This window comes from Mauremys reevesii, linkage group 1, assembly GCF_016161935.1.
Source record: "Mauremys reevesii isolate NIE-2019 linkage group 1, ASM1616193v1, whole genome shotgun sequence".
NCBI lineage: Eukaryota > Metazoa > Chordata > Testudines > Geoemydidae > Mauremys > Mauremys reevesii.
The window spans coordinates 48,744,172-48,750,430 of record NC_052623.1 but is presented as its reverse complement, the minus strand read 5'-3'; positions in this window follow the sequence as shown (position 1 = coordinate 48,750,430).

Genomic DNA, 6,259 nt, shown 5'->3' with positions numbered 1-6,259 from the left:
CTTAGTGTGGACCAGCCCTTACAACATGTGATTGCAACAGATGAGGTTGCCAGATGAAGGGCTATCACCCCAGGAGTGTGTTTTAAAAATAACTAAGACAACCACCTATGTGGCATAAGGAGGGAGGAGTCTCTTTGAGATCTTGGGTCAATAAACCCTCCATGGTCCACAATCCATCTCTGATAAGTCTCCTCACCTGGTCTGAATTGAATATACTAGGCTGACGGATAACACTAGGCCTACTGGTGTTATCACTGGTGTTACGACCAGTACCTTGGTCATCTTGTCTGACCAAGGTACTGTATTCATCGCAGACTCAGGGAGATCTGACCTGGAAGTAGGGTAGTAAATTCAGGCTCAAATTCAGGAAAAGTACCACTGAGTTAAAATCCTTGGAGAGTGTTCTTATTAATCTGTGAGTGCAGAGACAAGAGTAACCTGGGCATGTTGCTAAGCTATAGCCAAGCTCCCAGACACCAAAGTCTTCTGATAGGAGTGGATGGAGACATTTTCTGACATGGTGCTGAAGTTCACAAGAATCAACTCCTTGGGAAATTTCAACCATGCAGAAATGTGCCTCCAGTAAGATAGGAGGTTTGGGGCTATCAGAACTCTCCACCTTAGGTTGCTCACAGGTAATTTGCCGATCCATTCACAGCACCAGCCATGTCTTGCACAGGATCCTCTCTCTGGAAGCAGACATAAGAAAGGCAAGAACTATCATGCCCCGCTGTGATGCTGGCAGACCAGGAGCCAGCTCATGCCAGAATCTCCATGTCTCCACTGCACACTGAAAAATATATTACTGGAACCAGTCTGGCTCACCTTTGTGTTAGTATTGTTAAAATGGGTATTAAAATTATAAGAATGTGTTTAGTGTTTACATTGTGAGTTGCTGCATGCACTAATCTCACTTATAACATCTGTATCCCACATTTTAAGGTAATATTTGAGCATTTGCACTGTAAGCCTTTGTACCTGTGTAAATCACCGAACAGGAGAGAAACATTAACTAGTGTGAAGTGCCCCCAACAGAAGGTACTGTGTTCTGCCTGACAAGGAAGGCCCATCAATGCCAGATGGACTAAAATGGAACATTAAAAGGGACCAAAGACTTTGTTGTTCACTCTTCCCCTCTTCAAGTGAAGACTTTGTTGTTTACTAGAGTGAAACATTAAAAGGGACAAAACACTTCATTGTTTAAATGAATTCCTCCCATCAGCTGAGTTTGTAACTTGAAGCCAAAAGTGGGGAAGGGAATAAAAACCCCTGTATGACCAGATGCCTGGCTGGGCCACACTGAGAATGCCACACTCAGGGCAGACTACAAGAAATAGGCCAGGCAATCTCCCAAACTGGTGGTTTAGTCTATAATTAGGTTCACCAAGCCAGTAACAAAAGAGCTTCTGTAGTACCATTTTGGTTACCAAGGGTATGTCTACATTGGTAGAGTTACAGCACCGGCAGTTACAGCGCTGCTCAGAGAGCGCTGAAGGGAAACCGCAGTTTTGTGTTCACACTGTCAGCTGCCAGCAGCACTTGCAGTGGTATTTGGAGTGGTGCACTCTGGGCAGCTATCCCACAGATCATCTCTTCCTCTTCTGCCACTAAGAGTTGTGGGAAAGTTGAGGGGTCGCGGGGTATCTGGGGTCCTGTCCCAATGTCCCGTGATGCATTGTTTTGCATCCCAGCAATCCCTGTGCTTCTGTCCTCATTTGGCGCCATCTTTCAACAGTTTGTGTACTGTGCGCTCTGCCTCTTCGGTCTGCAGGAATGGATCCTGCACTGTTGACCAATATGCTGCTCGCTCTGACTAACACGTCACTAGTGGCAGTGGAGTTATTCCTTAAACTACAAAGTCAAGAGGAATGCGTCATTGATCTTTGCATGTTTAGTAGCTACAACAAGAGATTGCTTGTGGCATTTGCGGTGGTGCTGACCACAGTGGAATGCTGCTTTTGGGCTTGGGAAACAAGCACTGAATAGTGAGATCACATCATCATGCATGTCTGGGATGATGAGCAGTGGCTGCAGAACTTTCGGATGAGGAAAGCCACGTTCATGGGACTGTGTGATGAGCTCACCCCAGCCCTGCGATGCAAGGACACAAGAATGAGCGCTGCCCTGTCATTGGAGAAGAGCGTAGTGATTGCACTGTGGAAGCTGGCTATTCCAGACTGCTACCGATCGGTCGCTAACCAGTTCGTAGTGGGAAATATGACTGTTGGACTTGTGTTGATGAAAGTGTGCAAGGCCATTAGTCACATCCTGCTCCAAAAGACTGTAACTCTGGGCAAAGTGCATGACAATTGTGGATGGCTTTGCACAAATGGCCTTCCCTAACTGCGAAGGGGTGATAGATGGCATGCATATTCCAATTCTGGCACCAGACCACCTAGCCACTGAGTACATTAATTGCAAGGAGTATTTCTTTATGGTTCTCCAAGCGCCTGTGAATCACAACATTTTTTCATGGACGTTAATTTGGGCTGGTCTGGAAAGGTGCATGGTGCACGTATCTTTTGGAACGCTGGCCTGTTCAGGAAGCTGCAAGCAGGGACTTTCTTCTCGGACAGAAGATCACCATAGGGGAAGTTGAAACGCCCATTGTGATCCTGGGAGACCCCACCTGCCCCTTAATACCATGGTTTATGAAGCCATACACGGGGCACCTTGACAGCAGCAAGGAGCGGTTCAACAACAGGCTGAGTAAGTACAGAATGACTGAGTGTGCTTTTGGCCATTTAAAGGCCCGCTGGCTATGCCTGTACATGAGGCTGGACCTGGGGGTCGATGACAATATTCCTATGCTTATAGCTGCGTGCTGTACAGTCCACAATATTTGTGAAGGGAAGGATGAAAGCATCACTCAGGACTGGACTGCTGAGGCTCAGTGCCTGGAGGCTGAATTTAAATTTATTAGAGCTATTAGAAGGGCGTAGCACAGGGCTGTAAGGACCAGGGATGCCTTGAGGCAGGAATTTGAAGCTAAACACCACTAATATTTGTTGCTATGCTCAGGAATGCAGTGTTTGTAATGCTAGGAGGTGACTGTGATTGGTGCAGACGATGCACTATGAAGGTGTAAGAAAATTGCCTGTTTGCTTTCAATTAATGGAATAAAAATTGCTTTCAGACCAAAACAATTCTTTGAGCTGAGGGCGGTGCAGCTAGCATGTCAAACCTTTCAGGCCCGACTACAAGGACAGTGTGTGGCAGTTATGATGGACAACACCACTCCCATGTTTTACATCAACAAGCAGGGTGCAGCCCATTCCTCTCCCCTATGCCGGGAAGCCCTCTGGCTGTGGGAGTTCTGCATAGCCCACTCCTTTCACCTGGAGGCATCCTATCTCCCAGGAGTTCAGAACAAACTGTTGGACCACCTCAGCAGATCCTTCTGCAATCACAAGTGGGGTCCATCCACCCATATATCATACACTCCATCATCCAAAGGTGGGGGTATCCCCAGGTTGACCTATTCGCCACCTTGAGCAACAGAAAGTGCCCATGTTTTGCTCCTTCTAGAAACACAGCCAAGGTGAGATCACGGACACATTCCTGCTATCCTGAGGAGGACACCTGTTGTATGCCTTTCCCCCAATCCCTCTCATGCACAAGGTCCAACTCAAGGTCTGCAGAGACAAGGCGGAGTTAATTCTGGTGGCATCAGCGTGGTCTTGCCAACATTGATACACCACGCTCCTAGAGCTGTCAGTGGACGTCCCGATCATGTTGCCACTCCTCCCTGACCTGATCATTCAGGACCACGATCATCTTCATCACCCTGACCTCCAGTCTCTCCATCTCACAGCCTGGAAGCTTCATGGGGTCATCAGTACAAAAGTTTGAGAAAGAGCTGCAACCGAAATGCCGCCAAAGACAAACGGCAGCAATTGAGCTGCCGCCAAAGATAGCGGCGGCGATTTGGCAGCAGCTCAATTGGTTGCCGCTGTTTCCGGCGGCACTTCGGCGGAGGGTGCGGGACCCCTCCTCCGGATGCTGCAGGTCCCTCTTAGGCACGGGGCCCGATTCCTGGGAATCAGGGGAATCGCCCTAAAGCTGGCCCTGTCTACTCCTGTGGGCATTCTGTGCCAAAAATTAAAAATTCTGTGCCAACAAATTAAAAATTCTGTGGACAATATTTTAAAAGTATGCAAAATTTATTTGTCAAAATAACACTACATAATTACGCCGGTTTCAATTACACGACTACCTCGATATAACACTACCCGATATAACACAAATTTGGATATAACACGGTAAAGCAGTGCTCCAGGGCGGGGGGCAGGGCTGCACACTCTGGTGGATCAAAGCAAGTTCAATATAACACGGTTTCACCTATAACGCGGTAAGATTTTTTGGCTCCCAAGGACAGCGTTATATCGAGGTAGAGGTGTATTTTGGTAATTTATTTCAAAATACCTGTCAGCAAGTATGTCCATAACAATATGAACACACACAACCCCGCCCCCCAGGAGTGGAGAGTTAAAGAAACCCCTATGACAACCCAGTTCCTGCTTCTCTGCCCCCTTCCCCCAGCCAATACACCCAAACTGCCTTCCCCCCTCCAGAACCCAACCACAGGGCCCCTCTTGCCCAGACACCGGCATGCCCTCCCCCACCAGAGCCCAGTCACAGGGCCCCCCAGACCAGACACCCGCCATCCCCACCAAGCCCAGGGATCCAGAGGGAGAAACATCCTGATGCTCGGCCCCAGGCTTGCACAGTTTCCTGCGTGCCGCCTTCTCCTTCCCTCAGGGCATGCTGGGAACTGCAGCTGCCAGGAACCCTCTGTCTCCCTCCTCCTTCTCCCACAGTGTCTTCTATGTGCAAGCTGGGCTCTGTCGGGTCCAGCAGCCCCTACTGGCGTCTAGCAGCACTGCAGCCCATTTATGTGGGGGAAAGGAAATTCGGTGTGCACAGGGTTAATTTCTGCAAAATTCTGCATTGCACAGTGGTGCAGAATTCCCCCAGGAGTAGTAATATGCATGCCATGGTTAATAAGCATCACAAAGGCTGCTGGGGCATATAAAGGCTAATCAGGAGCACAGGAGAATTGGGGAGGGACATTTGTAGGAAAGACCTGTGCTAGTCTATGGCACTGGATTGAAGGTGACTGAGAAGGAAACAGAGAATCTGGACAGCAAGGAGAAGTGCCTGGGCACTCAGAAAGCAGACAGTCTCTCTGTGGCTTGTTTCTAGAGCCTCCTGTTAGCTGTCTTCAGCAGCAGACCAGGGCCCTAAGCAACTGCATACATTTAAGGCTGCCATTATGTGGAGGGAAGGGGAGGAGACGAGCCTCAGTTCTGACCTCTGCTATGGCCTCTTTACGATGGCTCATTGGCATAAAGGGATTGTACCGCCAAGAGTAGTATAGATCTGGCTTAACACTAGTGTAGGAGTATGGATGGAATGCCTCTGTGCTTCAGCTATTCTCAGCCACCAAAGCAACTTCTTGTCCCGGATCATAAATTAGAGCACCCCTAAGATTTCTGGCTCATTCCAAACAGGAGTGGAGCCTCCAAGGATGGTGCACACCTCCATTTCACTAGATCTTAGTGTGGAGATACAGGAAGAAGGAGACACACATCAGGGCCCAAATGGGGCTCTGGTATAAAGAAATGAAAACTACTGATTATTCCTCAAGAAAGGCTTTTAATGACTTACGGCTATAAATGCAACACATAAGACAAGCACAAGTATAAATAACCTTTTACTACTATTTTTAATATAGTATTAATATAATCTGAGATCAAATTATCCCGACACTACCATTTTTTAATATTATAGTGTCAGTACAACTTGAGATCAAAACAGCTCAAGCAACCCAGACTTCTTTACTCCGTTACCTTATTTTGCATGCAGCCAGACTTTTTTACTTTAAAACCTTACCCTTCCGAGAATATATTACCTTCTAGTCGACCGCTCTTTGCATTGGCCAGGTGCAGATAGTCGGGACAGTTCAGGTTTCCTCGGTTCAGGGGGTGCGGGTCAAACCGATCAAAGAGAATAACTTCTTAGACCAAGACACACACACACCTGAGGTTCTATACATTTAATTTCATCTGCCTGCCGTGTTTGAAGCAGGTCAACCAATCAGGTTAGGCCAAATTTAGTGTTGTCGCTTTGGCTGTATAATTCATGCTTACTTATTTTCTTGTAGCCAATTATTGTTTTAGTTTATAAATTATGCTCAAGGAGATAGCTTACTTCTATGTAGCCCACTGTCTCGACTGTGGTTTTCCTTAATTTTCTA